Source organism: Mobula hypostoma, chromosome 2 (genome assembly GCF_963921235.1).
Source record: "Mobula hypostoma chromosome 2, sMobHyp1.1, whole genome shotgun sequence".
Taxonomy (NCBI): Eukaryota; Metazoa; Chordata; class Chondrichthyes; order Myliobatiformes; family Myliobatidae; genus Mobula; species Mobula hypostoma.
In genome coordinates, this window is record NC_086098.1 from 41,358,845 (window position 1) to 41,377,438 (window position 18,594).

General features: G+C 41.5%; 1 protein-coding gene across 10 annotated transcripts in view; it reads left to right on the top strand.

Annotated features, from left to right (window-relative positions):
* The window catches only part of LOC134339515 (dystrobrevin beta), a 587,877-nt gene that overhangs the window by 178,802 nt on the left and 390,481 nt on the right, over nt 1–18,594 (top strand). For 8 of the 10 annotated variants that reach the window (XM_063036153.1, XM_063036112.1, XM_063036160.1 and 5 more), the window contains exons 1-2: nt 2,220–2,750; nt 16,177–16,275. The gene's annotated coding sequence lies outside the window, so the exon portion shown is untranslated. Of the gene's footprint in view, nt 1–2,219; nt 2,751–16,176; nt 16,276–18,594 lie in introns of those variants that run through there. The other 2 variants (XM_063036126.1, XM_063036119.1) reach the window with 1 other exon arrangement.

Consider the following 18,594-nt stretch of genomic DNA (forward strand, 5'->3'; position numbering starts at 1 on the left):
AACCTAAAGCTGTTTACCATCTCAACCCCAGATCCACTGGTGTCAATAGGGGTTAGCCCATCTCCATTCCTCCTGTAATCCACAACCAGCTCCTTTGTTTTTGCGACATTGAGGGAGAAGTTGTTTTCTTGACACCATTGTGTCGGAGATGACTTCTTCCCTGTAGGCCACCTCGTTATTGTTTGAGATGAGGCCAATCAATGTAGTGTCATCTGCAAATTTACTTAGCAGATTAGAGCTGTGGGTGGCTACACAGTCATGGGGACACAGGGAGTAAACCAGGGGACTCAGTACACAGCCCTGAGGGGCTCCTGTGTGGAGAGTCAGAGGGCTGGAGGTGAGGGAGCCCACTCTTACCAACTGCCAGCAATCTGGCAGGAAGTCCAGGATCCAACTGCACAAGGCAGGGTCAAGGCCAAGGTCTCTGAACTTCCTGTTGAGCCTGGATGGAATTATGGTGTTGAATTCTGAACTGTAGTCCAAGAACAGCATTATCACATAAGCATCCTTCTTCTCCAGATGTGTAAGGATGGTGTGTTGAGCAGTGGCAATCGGTTGTGTCGGTCGGCAAATTGTAGGGGGTCCAATTTGGTTGGTAGCAAGCTGCAGATATTGTCCTTCACCAGCCTCTCAAAGCTTATAGGCTTATTTGACCTCACTGCTGCTTCGCCTTGCATCTATAGACTTTGTGTCTGTCTCTCGAGTAAATAGAGGTGTAAAATAAGATCTCCCCCATCTCTTTTGGCTCTTTGCATGGATTTCCATTAGGATCTTCTAGTGGACCAATTTTGTCCCTTGCATTCCTTTTGCTCTTAACATATCTGTAGAAGTCGTTCGAATTGTCCTTCAACTTCTCTACTAAGGCAATCTCATGTCTTTTAGTCCTCCTGATTTCTTTAGCATTCTCTTGCATTTCTAATACTCAAGTACCTCATTTGTTCTAGCCTGCCTATATATCTGGACGAGCTGCTTCTTTACTAGATGGGATGCAGTGTTACAGAAACATGTTATCTCTGTTCATATATCCTGCCTCTTCTGTTTCAAAACTAAATCGAAAATCTTGGTTGACTACCTAATCCGTCTATCTGCTGCATTAGCAGAGGTTTTCGGGAAATGGCAGTACAACAGTTAATTGATAGGCAATTTCAGCTGCGAATCAAAGGTCATTAGTTGAAATTCCTCAGGTACAAAATCAATAAGTGATGTACTGAGAGAGGGCACCATTGATGGGGAGGCATCTTTACTTCAATAGAAGTGTTAAACCATTGTCCCATCATGGGATTATTTGAGTATGTGTACAGGAGTTAATGCACTGCCAAATATTTACCCCCTTTAATATAGATACAGAAAACTCTGGAACTACTCAGCAGATCAGGCCACATTCGTGGGAAGAACAGATTGTGCCTTGTAACTGTTAGTGTTTTTTTTCTGAATTACTTCATGAACCACAATAGTGGATGAGTTTGTCCACGAGCTGAATGATTGTAATTTCTTTCTTCTTTTTGTGATATTAAATTTTAAGGATTCTGTAATTTTGACACAGATATGATCATTTCATCATTTGTCAGATTGCTAAATGAATGATAATTATTTGATGATATACCTCCAAGTTGCCTTTCATCATCTCAGAATGTAAGAAACCTGTAAGCGGCACTTTTCTTAAAAGAAGACTTTTGCCATATTTTCATAATAAGAATCTAATAAGTTGCTTGCAACTGCATTGTTAAAAGTCCAGTTAGCAGTTTTACAGTTAATGCAGATCATGTATATCTGAACATCTTCACGGAGTTAGATTTAATTTGGATAAAACGTTCCGCTTCAATTAAATTTATTCAATAGTTTATTTTAATTTGATTTTCTCTCTTTCATCTCGTATCTCATCTCATAATTACGCTGTTTAAAGTTACATCATAATGGATTCACGTTAAAGGGATACACTACACTAGCCAAATGAAAGTTTGTAACCATTTTAAGCCAGTTCACGTCTTCTCGCCAAAATAGGGGGGAGCATGTATGTTTTCATGCTCTTCAACATAAAAAAACTATTTAATGTAGTGGTTTCTGAGTGAGAGAGGAAGTAATAGCTTCCTCTTTCTTTTCCTCCTGCATCCTTCAGTGTGCTTGCTGCACGCCTGATAAGTGACTGGCAGCTACCTCGCCTCTGTCATTTGACAGAGGCTCCTAGCTCGGCCCAGCAGCAGCATGACGTACCTTTCGGGTCATGGACTGTACATGGTAATGGCTGTGATCTGTTCGTGCCAGCGAGCGGCTGTGGAGTCGGTCTGTGGCGGAGGCGTTTGAACCAGCTGGTTTGTTAGCGAAGGAGTGGAACTATAAGGAATAAGTGCTGGACGGCGCGGGCAGGAAGGAGTAGCGTGGGCATCGACACGGTGACCTGGGAGGAATGTAGAAGATTTCCGAACAGGCTGGCTTATTTTGGTGCTTTGCAGGTCAATTGCAAAAGGCTGCATAGTCATCCCCAACGGGAATGTGTCTTATAATTGGGAAATACACGGAATAAATAACAGTGACATTCCACCCAGAAGGACGATATAGGCAAGACTGAAGGATCCCAGCAACGAAAGGAATAGCGTGCGATGGGCATGAAATTCTCGGCTGCAGCCGTCTGCATGTACAGTGTGAAACGATCTCACACATAATAACAGCACGCTGCGCACGCTCTCCAATAGGCTTTATGCAGTTGTGGAGTTTTTGCCTGATGTGTTCGTCTTGACACTTTGTTCATGCAAGTAAGTACTCTGCAAAAAAAATCTTAAATGCTGTTTCCTCCGATCCCCGCTGTGGATCCGCATAACGTGTAGTTGTTCAAGCTAATGCCCTCCGTACCGGATAGGAAATGATGCTGTTACCGTCTGTTGTCAGATACATGCAAACATAAATTCTTTTCTTGTACGGGAAAATGAAGCCCCCTTCACTCGGATGCTGAGGAGTGGGGGCAAGAAAAACATTGCGTAGGTGCAGCAGTTCAGTTAGGTTGCGTTTTTCATTTTAACCTTTTCAGCGCGGTTTTGAAAGTCAGAGTTCAATGATGAATGCGTTGTTTTGAGAGAAGTATCAGGTCGGATTTTTTCCCTCTGTTTTCTGTTTTGCAATGTCATTGACGATAACAAAGAAGGTTTGGCTTTTGATGTTGAGCCTCCTCCCGAGATCTGTGGACCTGCGATATTGCATATAAAGCGGAGTTGTTGTGTATTTTTTAACTGATTGGAATGCGGGAGTTTAATATTACTCGGTTTGTGTCATTTGTGTCCCCCCCCCCCCCCATTTTCAGCAGTTTAGAAATACTTTACTACAAAGCAATTAGGTAAGAGCTCTGCACTTTATAAAAATTCGTTTTCAATGCAGTGGATTCATGACATGAAATATACCCACAGGTAACGAGCTTTTCCCGCTTTTGTTACGGTTGAAAAATCGTAACTGTACTAATAATGACCAAAAGAACAGTTTACATCATAGAAAGCCACAGGCTTCCGCTTCTCATAAGTTTCTCAATCTACCTACATAATTTTTTTTTGATAAAAGGAAACGTCGGCTGGAGTTGTATTTTCCCCAACAACTTGATCCAGCTGCACCAACTTGTCTTTTTTCTTAAGACAGCTCTATCCTGTTACACTTCCAGACTCCAGATAATGATAGGTTATACACAATGCAGCACAACGTGTACTGCGGTTCATGTATTTTCTTCATTAAAAGTGGCTGCATTTAAAGGGCATTGTTCTGTCCAGGGATTTTGGACTTTGAGTTTTAACTCTTCTGGAGCTGTGCTGTGCGAAGCTGTATTTTTAATCTCATTTCAAGTTTTACATCCGTTTTAAATCTTCTTGATGTCAGGTATTCTGGAAAGAGTTATGTTATTTAGTGGGTGGCAGATTCCTTTCAAGGTTTTAATTACAGTAGGTGAATCACGTTTGTAAAACAGAAGTTGCTTAAATTTCTTCTTAAGCCGGTCGCTCCTACTGGGACATAGGCCGCAGACAGCAGCTTGCCACAGTCCTCCGTCCTGCGCCAGTCTTCCAGATTTGCTTTCAAAGTGTAGCCTATTGAAAATCCTCCCTGTCCCAGAAATGAGGTCTTTGGAGCTTCTCTTGGCATTTCCAGAGTGCTGTGTTTTTATGGGATGGGTTTGCTAGTCTCCTTCCCAAACCTTCTCCTTTTGCAGCCGGGCTTGAGACAGTCTATGGCTGAGTTTTGGCGCAAATTGCACTGGTACAATTTGCTCTTTCTGGAGCACGTTTGTTCAAATCTATTATAATGTTTAGCTCCGTGTGTGCAACACTTTCAATTAAAATATAACATAATAACAACATTGAGCTTGAATTCAGACCAAAGATGAGCATCATGGTTGATGTGTACCGATAACACTTGAAACAGGAACAAATGATGTTCATGACAATTTTTGCTTATTTGACACAGACTTTTGTATCCAGAGACTAAGATTTTAGGCATGGAGGCTTACATTTGAGGATCGATTATATCTGTTAATTATGCTTTTAAGTTTATTTATTTATGAGGCAGTTATTCTTCAGTTACTGTGAGACTTTGTGTGACAGATGGACTTTTTGGTACTGTGCGGTATCTGTTGCAAGCAATCACTGTTGTTTTCATGTGGACCAGGAGTGGTGACTGACGACACGTCATTGTGTAAACAGGGTAATGAGAACAATGCCACGTGAAGCTGTGAAAATGAGTCCCAATTATTAAACCACAGTACGTAAGCCACATTTTACTATTAAATCAAGCTGGCATTGCCCCTGGCTTGTATTGGAGAGCCATAACATTTGACAGTAATTTTTTTAATTGCTGTGAATTAAAATATTAGTGTAATTTCCCTTTTTTTGATGTTTGCTGCCCTTTGCTGCATTACAGAGAGACAACAGGGGAACCTACCCAGGAGTCTTGTTGTCCCAGCAACAGGTACACACATGGATGTGTGTAGATAGTGAGTTTATGACAGGAGTGTATAATAGTATGTAAAACTGAAAGGAAAAGGTGCTACTGAATCTAGGAATTCCTGAAAGAGATTTTGAACTTGTTCCATGCACCCAGAGGTATTTGTAGACGTTGATAAGGTTGGAGGTGATTGAAAGGGCAACAAGACAAGTGATGCAACAATTAAACTCATGACCTGTTTTGCTCAGTCCAAATGAAGATCTGGACAAATAGACATTTGAAATTGCAGAAGATATGCAAAGATGCAGAGTCAAGCTTCAGAGCGTTACAATTGATAACTATATCCAGAGTGGTATAGAAGTCTAGTGGTTAACATAATGCTTTACATTGCCAGCTGTATGCTGTTGTCTAAGGAGTTTGTACATTCTCCCCATAACCATGTGGTTCCTCCAAGTGCAATGGCTTCCTCCTACGTTCCAAAAAGATGTACTGTGTGGGTTAGTGTGTCATGGATGGGTAAGCTGTGTTGGCGCTGGAAGAACTGATTTGATTTGGCACAAATGACACCTTTCACTACGTACTTGTGACAAATTAAGCCAATCTTTATCTTCTACTAGCCAGTAGCAACAGAAACTCTTCATAATATATTCTTTCCCGTTAGTGTCTACATCTGGTTCTCTGCTGACCCAGGCTAGTGTCGATAGTTGTTCCCTTGTTGGCAGATATGTTAGGTTTTCAGTAATCATATCTGGCAAGCTCCCCATCCATTTCCAACAACATGATATGCTGTGATTCACCTGAGAAAGCATCCACCTTTTTTTTTGTTATTTGTTCGTTTATTTGCCTTGATGATGTAATTGGAGATGTCTCATCTTTGGGAAAGCAACCTTTTCATCGGCCCAAGTTGTTTTTCAAAGCATGGTGTACTCAAGTAAAAATATCTGGTGCTGTAAGACGATTAGTAAGTGGATAAAGCTTAACCAACCTTTTGTATAGCATAACAATCTTTAATTCTATTGAATATTCTCAAGGCTTTTGAAAGGTTTACATTTGGGGAAATGCATCAGCTTTTGTGTGTGTGTATAAATATGTATGTAAACAAGTTTTATATATAAATAAATAAACAAGTTTCGCACAAGGTTTTGAAGATATAGAGCCAACCAGCTGAAAAAATACACAAAATGCTTTTCATGAATAATGCTGTAACCACCACCAATAAGCTATTTTAATTCACCTTAAAACAAGCATTCACTTTGTTCTACAAGTCCCCCCACGACGTTTTTGTCTGCTGAAAACACCCTGGTATTGTTCTTTTCTCCCGTTCTGACAAGAGGTTGCATACCCAAAATGTTGTCCTTTTTCTTCCTACAGATGCTGACTGGGTGGCTGAATTTTTCCAACATTTTCTTTCCTCCTGTTTTATAAATAGTGCTGTGTTATTCTGTGGGAAGTGCAATTTTGTCTTGTAACTCAGGGAGAAATATTTTCACGTAGAAGTTGTTCATGCTTGGTAGCATCAGAACAATAGAGTGTAGTGTGCCAGGTGGATTTCATCACCCCTCTTGCTCCATTTTTTTTTGAAAATAATCCAGTTCGTTCAACGTTGTGTATTTCTGATGGAATGACTTTTTTCACCCGTTTTTGGTATCTGTTGTACCTGTATTGTCAAAATAGAACAATTGTGGGCCATGACTGGTATCTAGTTTTATCTGTTCAAACATTTAAAGATATAAGACCAACCCTGAGAGATTAATTTCAATCGTGCATGAAGATATCTCATAAACTTTCCTTTTCCTAAATCGGGTTTGCTGAAGACTATAGAAACATATTGGTAGCCACTGGAACTGGAGCTAGATAAAATAGCTCAATCATCGAAAGAATTGAACTTGGCATTTGTGGTGTGCGGGTCTTCAGTACTTGCTGTGTTTGCTTGTAAGCTTGTGTCCATATGGTAAAATTGCTCTCCTTTGGGAGCTCATAAACACAAGGTATTTTGCAGATGCTAAAAATCCAGAGGACCATATAATAAATGCTGGAGGAATTCAGCAGATCAGGCAACATCCATGGAAAGGAATAAACAGTCGATGTTTCAGACCAAGACACTCATCAGGGCTGGAAGATGGGAGGAGGTGCAGGAGTACAAGCTAGAAGCTGATAGATGAAGCCAGATGAGTAGGTGAGGGGCGATGAAGTGAGAAGATGATATGTGGGAAATATGAAGGACTGAAGAAGGAGGAATCTGAAAGGAGCGGAGAGTGGACCATGGGAGAGAAGGAGGGAGGAGGGGCCCCAGGGGAGGTGATAGGCAGTTGAAGTGAGGAGAAGATGTAACAGGGGAGCCTGAGTGAGGAATGGAAGAGGAGGAAATGGGGAGGGGAAAATTACCAGAAGTTACTGGAGAATTAGTATTCATATGGCTACCCAAACTAAATAAGTTGTGTTGCTTCTTCAACCTGAGAGTGGCCTCATCATAGCCTTCTCTACTGCCATAAACTGACCTACCGGAATGGGAGTGAGGATTGGACTTAAAATGGTTGGCCACTAGGAAATCCTATTTATTGTGAATGTGCTTGACAAAGCAGTCTCCCAATATACGTTAGGTCTTACCAACCTGGAAGAGGCTGCATTGGAAGCTGGAGATACAGTAGATGACCCCAGAAGATTCGCAGGTGTTGCTTCACCTCACCAAGATCCATATACTTGACTGTCCATGGAGTTCCATTATGTCTGCCTGCTCCTGCCCCACTGAACTTGTGTCCACATACTTTGACTCCATTTAATCCCCCTTGGTATACTCCCTCCCCACCTCCATCTGCAAAGCATTACATACTGTTGATCAGTTCAATAACTTTCAATTCCCTGGCCATGGTTGCTTCCTTTTCACCATGGATGTCCGTTCCTATACACTTCTATCCCTAATCAGGAAGACCTTAAAGTTCTTCGCTTCTTTCTCAACAACAGACCTGACCAATTCCCCTCCTCCACCACCACCCTCAATCTGGCAGAAGTGGTCATCACATTCAACAATTTCGCTTCGGCTCCTCCCACATCCTCCAATTCCAAGGTGGAGCCAAGGGCTCCCGCATGAGCCCCAGCTGTACTTGCCTTTTCGTTGGCGATGCGGAATAGTCCATGTTCCAAGCCTTCTCTGGTAAAGCTCCTCAACTCTTTCTGTGCGACATGGACAACTGCATCATGCTGCTTCATGCACCAATGCTGAGCTTGTTAATTTCATTAACTTTGCCTCCAACTTTCACCTCACCCTTAAATTCACTTGGTCCATTTCTTTCACCTCTTTCCACTTTCCCAATCTCTCTGTCTCCATCTCTGGGGACAAATGTCTACTGATGCTTTTTTTTTATAAACCTACTGATTCTCACCCTAGAAAATCTGCAGATGCTGGAAATCAAAGTAATAAACACAAAATGCTGGAGGAACTCGGGACTGATGAAGTGTCTCGGTGCAAAGTGTCGACTGTTTACTCTTTTCCATAGATGCTGCCTGGCCTGCTGAGTTCCTCCCCTCTCTTACCTCAGTTCAGGGCCCCGAACAGTTCTTCCAGAAGAGGCAGTACTTCACCTGCAAATCTGTTGGGTTCCTCCACTGTATCTCATTGGTGAGACCTGACTTGGGTTGCTGGACTGCTTTGTTGAGCACGTTCCCTCTATCTGTGACGAGTAGGATTTCCCAGCGGCCAACCATTTTAATTCCAATCCCCACTTCCTTTGGACAGATCAATTCACGCCTCCTTCTGTGATGAGGCCACTTTCAGGGTAGAGGCGCAACACCCTCATATTCCTGCTGGGAAGCCTCCAATCTGATGGTATGAGCATTGATTGCTCTAAGTTTTGGTCATTTTTCCCCATCCCCCTTCTGTCTTCTTCAATCCCCTATTTCTGGTGCTCTTCTTACCTGATCTCCTTGCCTGCCTATCACCTACCCTGGTGACCCTCCTCCTTCCCTTTCTCCCATGGTCCACTGTCCTCTCCTATCAGATTCCTTCTTCAGCCCTTTACCCAGCTCCTTTCAATTTCTCACTTCATCGTCCTCCCCTACCTGCCTGGCTTCACCTATCATCTTCTAACTTGTACTCCCTCCCCTCCCCCCGTCACTTTATACCGTCTCCTTCCCCCTTTCCTTTCCAGTCCTGATGAAGGGTCTTGGTCCAAAATGTCAACTGTCCATAGATGCTGCCTGATCAGCTGAGTTCCTCCGGCATTTTGTGTGTGTCATTTGGTCGATATTGTAATATAGAATGAAAAGGTGGTCCGTGTAGCAGAGCTGCTAGATAGTCTCTTCCTTGATATGGCACTCAACCAGGTAATACTATGGAATTATAGTATCAGCGTTAACTGTACCAGTGATGCCCACACAGTGAAGAAAACTCACCAATGTCTCTGCTTTCTGAGGAGGCTCAGGTGAGCTGGGCTTTGGACATCTGTGCTCATGTCATTCTACAGTTGCACAGCAGAGAGCATCCTGACTAGGTGCATCGCTCTGCAGTGTGGAAACTGCACTGTGATGGACAGGAAGGCTCTCTCGCGGGTAGTCTGAACTGCTCAGCACATCACTGGCTCCAGCCTGTCCGCTGCCGAGGATATATATACAGAAAATTGCCAGCAAAGGGCCAATAACATCATGAAGGATCCTACCCATCCTGGTCAGGACTGTTCTACTCCTATCAGCGAGGCGGTGATACAGCATCCACGCCAGGACCACCATACTCAAAGACAGTTAATTTCCCAAGCAGTAAGGCTGATAAGCACCCCACCCTTCCATACCCCCAACCACCACGACTTGATCCTTTTCTGTCAGTCACCTCATGTACCAACACTCCTGTGCCTTGCATTACTTTTTGAACATACAATCAATCTATGTGTAGAAGCTATCTTGTGTCTTCATTATGGTTTTTAAATTATTGTTTTTTTTTATCTTAGTCTTTTTTTCTAATGCTGTATCAGACCCAGAGCAATAATAGTTTTGTTCTTCTTGTGTACTGGACATGACATTAAAGAATATTGAATATTGAACCAGAAGATTAGTTATGCACTATATGATGCATTTTATTGCACCAGCCCGACAATGTGAAAGATGCCCAAAACTAAAAGTCCCTTAAAAGTAAACACTGGTCTAAAAGCAGCGAAGATATTTTTGAAGTACTGTTATTAATTATTTGCCTTGTTCAATCATAATGAAGACTAAGAATCAGAGTGATTGTGACAGTCAAATTCAGGTGAAAGGATTCGTAGCAGTGCAGAGGAGTAGAGGAATTTTAGGATCAATGTCCATGGGTCCCTCAAAGTTGCTGTGCCAGTTGATAGGACGGTTGAATTTGCATATGGTGTGTTGGCTTTCGTTAGGGCATTGAGTTCAAGAGCCGCGAGGTAATGTTGCAGCTGTATAAAACTCTGGCTAGACCAGACTTGGAATATTGGGTTCAGTTCTGCTCTTTGTTGTAGAAAGGATGTGGAACCTTAAGAGGGTGTAGAGGGGATGTACCAGAATGCTGCCTGGATTGAAGAGCATTCCTTTGAGGAAAGTTTGAAGAAGTTAGTGTTCTTCTCTTTGGAATGAAGGAGGTTAAGGCATAGCTTGACAAAGGTGTATAAGATAAGACCATAAGACATAAGAGCCACACACTTCAAAGTTGCTGGTGAACACAGCAGGCCAGGCAGCATCTCTAGGAAGAGGTACAGTCGACGTTTCGGGCCGAGACCCTTCGTCAGGACTTGTCCTTGGTTGAAAAAATATTGGAAAGAAAGACATAAGAGCCATTTGGACCATTGAGTGTGCTCCACCATTCAATCATGGCTGATCCTGTTTTCCCCTCCTCAGCCCCACTCCCCAGGTCCAATCAAGAACCTATTAAGCTCTGCCTTAAATACACCCAACGACCTGGCCTCCTTAGCTGCCATGCGGTAACAAATTCCACAAATTCACCACCTTTTAACTAAAGAAATTTCTCTGCACCTCTGTTTTAATTGGACGCTTCTCTATCCTGAGGCTGTGCCTCTTGTCCTAGACTCCTCCACCATGGGAAACATCCTTTCCACGGTTACTCTGTCTAGGCCTTTCAATGTTTTAAAAGGTTTCAATGAGGTTCCACCCCCACCCCCCATCCTTCTGAATTCCAGTGAGCACAGACCCAGAGCCATCAAACGTTCAAATGTTCCCCATATGGTAACCCTTTCAGTCCTGGAATTATCCTTGTGAACCTCCTCTGAACCTTCTCCTATACCAGCACATCTTTTCTCAGATGAGGAGCCCAAAACTGCTCACAATACTTGAGGTGAGGCCTCAGCAATGCCTTCTGAAGCCTCAGCATCACATTCCTGCTCTTGTATTCTAGACCTCATGAAATGAATGCTAACATTGCTTTTGTCTTCCTCACCACTGATTCTACTTGCAAGTTAACTTTTAGGATGTTCTGCACAAGGACTCCCAAGTCCCTTTGCATCTCAGAGTTTTGGATTTTCTCCTGTTTAGAAAATAGTCTGCACATTTATTTCTACTACCAAAGTGCATGACCATGCATTTTCCAACATTGTATTTCATTTGCCGTTCTCTGGCTTATTCTCCTAATCTGCCCAAGTCCTTCTGCAGCCTAACTGTTTGCTCAACACTACTTGCCCCTCAACCAATCTTCGTACCATTTGCAAACATGGCAACAAAGCCATGTACTCTGTTATCTAAATCTTTGATATACAGCATAAAAAGAAGAGGTCCCACCATCGACCCCTATGGAACACCACTAGTCACCGGCAGCCAACCAGAAAAGGATCCTTTTATTCCCACTCACGGTCTCCTACCAATCAGCCAATGCTCTAACTATGCTCGTAACTGTACTGTAATACCACGGGCTCTTAACTTGGTAAGGATCCTCAACGGTGGCATCTTGTCAAAGGCCTTCTGAAAGTCCAAAAATACAACATCTACTGCATCACGTTTATCTATCCTACGTGTTATCTCCTCAAAGAATAACAACAGGCTTGATAGGCAAGATTTTCCCTGAAGGAAACCTTGCTGACTTGTCCTATCTTGTCCTGTGCCACCAAATATTCCATAACCTCATCCTAAACAGTTGACTCCAACATCTTCCCAATCACTGAGGTCAGGTTAACTGGTCTATAATTTCCTTTCTGGTGCCTCCCTCCTTTCTTAAAGAGTGAAGGGATATTTGTAATTTTCCAGTTCTCTGGCAGCATGATTCTTGCAAAGATCGTTGCTAATGCCTCCACAATCTGTACTGCCACCTCTTTCAGAACCCTAGGGTGCAGTTCATCTGGTCCTGGTGACTTATGTACCCTTGGGTCATACAGCTTTTTGAGCACCCTTTCTCTTGTAATACGTCTCTTCCCTCACACCCTTCACCTTCTGGCACATGGCTAGTGTCCACAGTGAAAACTGATGCAAAATACTCACTTAATTCATCTGCCATCTCCTTGGCCCCCATTATTATTTCTCTGGCCTCATTTTCTGGCGGCTTTATATCTACTCTAATCTCTTTTACTTTTTTACAAACTTGAAGAAACTTTTACATTCCAGTTTTAGATATTGTTTGCTAGCTTACTTTCACATTTCATCTTTTCCCTCCTAATGATTCTTTTAGTTACTCTCTGCAGGGTTTTAAAAACTTCTCTATCCTCTATCTTACCACTTAATTTTTGCTTTGTTGTGTACCCTCTCTTTTGCTTTTACATTAGCGTTGACTTCCTTTGTCAGCCACTGTTGTACTATTTTGCCATTTGAGTATTTCTTTGTTTTGGAATACATCTATCCTGCATCTTCCTCATTTTTCCCAGAAACTCACACCATTGCTACTTTGCTGTCATCCCTGCCAGCATCTCTTTCCAGTTTGCTTTGGTCAACTCCTCTCTCATACCACTGTAATTTCCTGTACTCCACTGAAATACTGCTACATCAGACCTTACTTTCTCCCTATGAAATTTCAAGTTGAACTCAGTCATATTGTGATCACTGACTCCTAAGTGTTCTTTTATCTTAAGCAACCTAATCACCTCGGTTCACTACATAACACCCAATCCAGTATAGCTGATCCCCTAGTAGTCTCTATGACAAATTGCTCTAAAAAGCTATATCATAGGCATTCAGCAAACTCACACTCTTGCGATTCATTTCCAATCTGATTTTCCCAACCGATCTGCATATTGAAATCTCCCATGACTATCATAACATTACTCTTTTGACATGCCTTTTCTATACTGTTGGGAGGCCTGTATATAACTGCCATCAGGGTCCTTTTACCCTTGCAGCTTCTTAACTCAACCCACAAGGATTCAACATCTTCTGACCCTACGTCACATCTTTCTAATGATTTGAGGCCATTCTTTACCGGCAGAGCCACGCCACCCCCTCTGCCTACCTTCCTACCCCTCCGATACAGTATGTAACTTTGGACATTTAGCTCCCAACTACAGTTCAGTGATAACCACAACATCATACCTGGCAATCTGTAAAAAGAAAAACAAGAAGATTATCCACCTTATTTCTTGCACTCCATATATTGAGATATAACACTTTGAGTACTGTATTTGCTACCTTTTTTGATTCTGCGTCCCTAATGCACTGATACTCATCCTGCTGGTTGTAATTATGTCCCATCATATACCTGCCCTTCCTGACAGTCCGACTGCACACAATCTTTGCTTTTTTGCCATCGACCCTATCCTGAGTCCCTTAACTCCATTTCCCACACTTCTTCTGGATTACTTTAAACCCTCCCCAACAGTTCCAACAAACCTGCCTGCGAGAATATTGGCTCCCCCAGGGTTCAGGTGCAGCCCGTCATTTTTGTACAGGTTGTACCTCCCCCAGAAGAAATCCCAATGATCCAAGAACCTGAGGCCCTGCCCCCCTGCACCAGCTTCTCAGCTACACATTAATTTGCCAAATCATCCTGCTTCTACCTTCACTGGCGCGTGGCACAGGCAGCAGTCCAGAAATTACTACCCAGGAGGTCCTGCTTCTCAGCTTTCTATTTGGCTATCTAAATTCTCTTTTCAGGACCTCTTCACTTTTCCTTTCTTTGTCATTGGTACCAGTGTGTACCAAGACATCTGGTTGCTCTCCTTACCTCTCTAAAATGTTGTGGACGTGATCCGAGACGTTACTGACCCTGGTACCTGGGAGGCAACGTACCATCTCGTTCCCCATCCGTTATTTACTTATATACACACATTCTTTCTCTCTCTCTCCTTTTTCTCCCTCTGTCACTCTCACTATACCCCTTGCCCATCCTCTGGGGATCCCCCCCCCGCCTTTTTCCTTCTCCCTGGGCCTCCTGTCCCATGATCCTCTCATATCCCACGACATTATCAAAAATGGTATGCTTATTTTTGAGGGGAATCGTCACAGGATGCTCTTTGCTAACTGTCTATTCATACTTCCATTTCTCCTGAGAGTCTCCCAGCTGCTCGCCTCCTGCAACTTCGGTGTGACTACTTCCCTTTAACACTGATTATCTCCTCACTCTCCCGTACAAGCCAAAGGACATGCAGCTGCTGCTCCAGATCCCTAACACGGTCTTCAAGAAGCTGTAGTCGGATGTATTTCACATAGATGTAGTACCCTTGGAGACTCTGGGTCTCCCAGGAATCCAAAATCTGGCATGAAGAACATACAACAGCCATTTACTACACTAGGTCCAGTAAAGGTGTGTGGGGGGGAGGGGGTAAGGAATTTTTTAAAGATTATGTGGATACGCAGTCCTCTTTTATTGTCATTTAGTAATGCATGCATTAAGAAATGATACATTATTTCCTCCGGTGTCATATCACAAAAACACAGGACAGACCAAGACTGAAAAAACTGACAAAACCACATAATTATAACATATAGTTACAACAGTGCCCAATACCATAACTTGATGAAGAAGTCCGTGAGCACAGTAAAGTTCAAAGTTTCTCAAATGTCCCATGTCGCACGCAGACGGGAGAAGGAAAAACTCTCCCTGCCATGCCGACAACAATCCGACTGCGTCATCCGAAAACTTCGAGTTCTGATCAGCTCTCCGACACCGAGTACTGAGTGCCATCTCTGTCCGAGTGATTCGACCTCTTTCTCGGTTGCCAAAAGCAAGCAAGGCCGGGGATTTTGAGGCCTACCCTCCGAAAGATTCCGGACCACGCAGTAACAACAGCAGCGAACAAGTGTTTCAGAAATTTCTCCAGATGTTCCTCTGTGCTTTCACGTCCATTCTCCATCAAATCAGAATTGTCCACGGCCCCTATTTAACAGATATGACATCATTTTTTTTTACCAGAGAGCTGCGCACGCGCAGAACTTACCCAGAGCCAACACCTCTTTCAAGCTGATGCCTCCTTTGAGCCAAAGCCTGACACTCCTACTCTCACCACTGGCCTACACCTGACAATGGCTGCCCTGCTTGTCCCTTCTGTACTTTTAAACGAGCATTTCCAACCTGCGAGAAGCCTGTTCGCTGTGGCCTGCTCCTGCCACTGTTTAGGCTGTTAGAATGAGCCTGAACGCCTGCTAAGCTCTCCTTTTAAACAAGCATTACTGACCTGCGAGAAACTTTGTCGCTGTGGCCTGATTGGGCCGTCGGAATTTCACTGTACCTGGACAATCATTGTGATTTGGCTTCATTTGTTCACACATTTAAGGCAAGATTAAAGGCTAAACTGAAGAAGGAAATGGCAATTAACAAATTCTGATAGGTTTTCCTTTTCCAAAATTGAGCCCTCAACAGTATCTTTCACTTGAACCAAGGAAGTCAAAACTGTGAGGTGACATCAAAAGTTAATTGTATGTTATTTTAAAATACGTGTTTGAAGTAACAACATAACACAGGTAAAGGTTTTGAGTAGCTTAGTGTGGTCTTCCGTGGTTCTAATATGATCTGGATTTTATGGTTATTTGGTCAAGAGAGTATTTTTATGATTATTTGGTCAATCTTAGAAGATAGTCTTAAAAATATAAATGCAATGGGTGGAATTGTATGGCTTCTGATTGATGCACTATATTTGAGCAAAATCTTGTGCAGAAATATTAGGAATCTTTTACATGTGTTATATAGCCAGTAAGGAAAACACTTTATGAATCAGTAATCAGGGAGCAATGGATGCTACATTAAAATCAAGTATAATAATATGAAAAAAAATTAGGATTAATTCAGTCAAATTGCAGAATAAGTAGAATTAGTTTTTTCAGTTTATCTGTAGAAAATTATGTGGTGTTAATATTCCATTCTATAAATCTGATCTTAATTAACATTTTTATTTCTAGATATTCCTATTATCAAAAATTGAAGCCTATCGAAGTTGAAAAACCAGGATAAAAGACCCCAAAGCTCCTAGGACAAGACAGAACCCAGGTTACAGACAGGTGGGGGTAAAATTTTGATATGTATTTGGGAAGAAAATTTTGAACACAAACAATGATGCATTTTCTCGCCTGGGACCGTGCTAAGACGTGAAGTTGTATTCTGCTCACATGGCTTGCTTCTGAGCACCTTAGTTTTAATGTACAATGAAAAATTTACATTTTGAAAATTCTAAGATCTTATTTGCAAGCTAATTTTAAGTTATTTTTGCTGGAAATTGGTTGTAAGGTTACTGGTTACAAGTCAAATATTTCTAAAGTTTGTAAATTATCATGTTTGCACCTGGCCTGTTTTGTAGATAAGTGTTTTGGAATATTTCTAATACTTTCTGACTGCTTTGATGTATTGTTTATCAAATAATATAGTATTTGGACAGGATTGCCTTTGATATTTGGCTGTGTAATTGGTTAACATTCTTTTGGTTCATTTCTCAATGGAAAAAAGTTGAAGTGAAGTTTGGAGGTGATACAAAGATAATTTTGTTAAGTCAAATGTGTTAATGGGAAATGCTTTAAATTCTCGCAGTTAATGCCAGAGCATGATTTATAGAGGTATTTGTGTATGATAGATATGGCATATTTTTCAGAAATAACATTAGACAAATCCAGAATATTAAAATGCGCAAGGCATTGCAGCTGGTCATTGCTAAGTTTTCACCTGATAACCATTCGTAAGCATGTTCCAGTAGTTATGATAAAGAGCAAAGTCTTATTGATATTAAACTTTTGTATTCTGGGAGCACTGTGTTTCAGCACTATTTTTGTAACTTTGCTTATTTTCTATGTAACCTATCTCTGGATAATGTGAACTGAAACAAGTATTGGACTTGAGAAGAAACGTGCAGTATATATAAGCCATCCAAATTATTCATTTGGTCCTTCATGTGATCAGCCTTGAATATGATATTTGTTGGCCTGCTAATGTTGAATTGAAAGTAGATTGGCAATAATTACAGTTTTGAAATTGCTGCCTGCAGACAATGAATAAGCCTTGTTTGTGGATGATAATGAAAGAAAGTGTGTAAACTTGTTCATATTTTGCCCTTTGATTAAAGTGTTTTCATTTCTATAAAGATGATACATTCTGTTTGGAAACGCACTCTGCTATCCATACTCCACTTTTCTCTGAGCTATAATTAAACTGCTGATAATATTGTGCATGGCCTCTTTTTTACTGTAGTCTACCTGTAACATAGCATTAAATTAAACCTGTAATTTTGTGTGTGGACCTTAACCAAAACAAAATATTTTCATTCATGTCTGTACAATCTTCCTTTATTCGTTCTTCAGAGTAACACTGCAGGGATTTACCTGCGGATGAGAGCCAGCTAAAAGACTGTCTGCTGTATGATCAATGCCAGTATTCTGTTCAATGATCCGGCCTTATTTCTGTTGTCCAGGAGCCTGTGTGTGGAATGTAGGATTTTCCTTCTGCATATACTGTGTGAAGTCCTTCAATTCCAACTGTCCACTTTGAAAACTGATTAGAGGTCTTTTCCTTAAGCAGGTAGACTGCTCCAGATCGAAGTCACGCAGCTAATGAAGGACGATGTTGAAGATTTCACTCAACGGCCTTGTACTTTGAGAGCTGCTTTCATTATTGAGAAACTTAGTTATCCTCTTTTTAAACGTTCTTAAACTCCACTGCTGCTTTATGTTTTATTGAGTAGTTGGCCTTGCATTTTTCTAGAGGTTGAGTTTGGATTGAATGCATAGATGAAGAGGTGGTTTAAATATATTTGCAGTGAATGTTCAAAATAATGCATACCTCATGATCAAACCTATTTCTGATGCTGTTTTTCATCTCATCAGCAGTAGCCTAACCATACCTGAATTCACACTTTTCCTTTCTCCTCATTCCTTTTTCTTATAATTCTTTTTAGCATTGATGGACTCTCTGCTTGAATCAATGCTGAACTCTGGTGCTTTATATAATGCCTCAAGCTTTTATGTACTAAGTTTCTACAGGTAGAGTCCTACGCCTACAGTAGGTTTATAATTGTAAATACTTCTCTCATTTTGTTAATATCTCACTGTTAGTGTATTGCACAGTGAATACTCTGCATAAGTCAGTGGTTTTCTCTTAGTTTTTTTTATTCCTATGGTGAAATTCATATTTGATGTTTATAATTTGCATTCAATTGTGGGCATTAAATTTATGTTTCAAATATAATAGAATGGAATTGAATTTCTATTAAGCATTTTGAGTTCCAGAATATAAATTCTACAGTCAAAGTTTGTTTTACACTGATTTCTTTTAGAGTGCATTATGTGGAAGATCAGAGGGACCTTGGGGTCCGAGTCCATAGCACACTCAAAGCT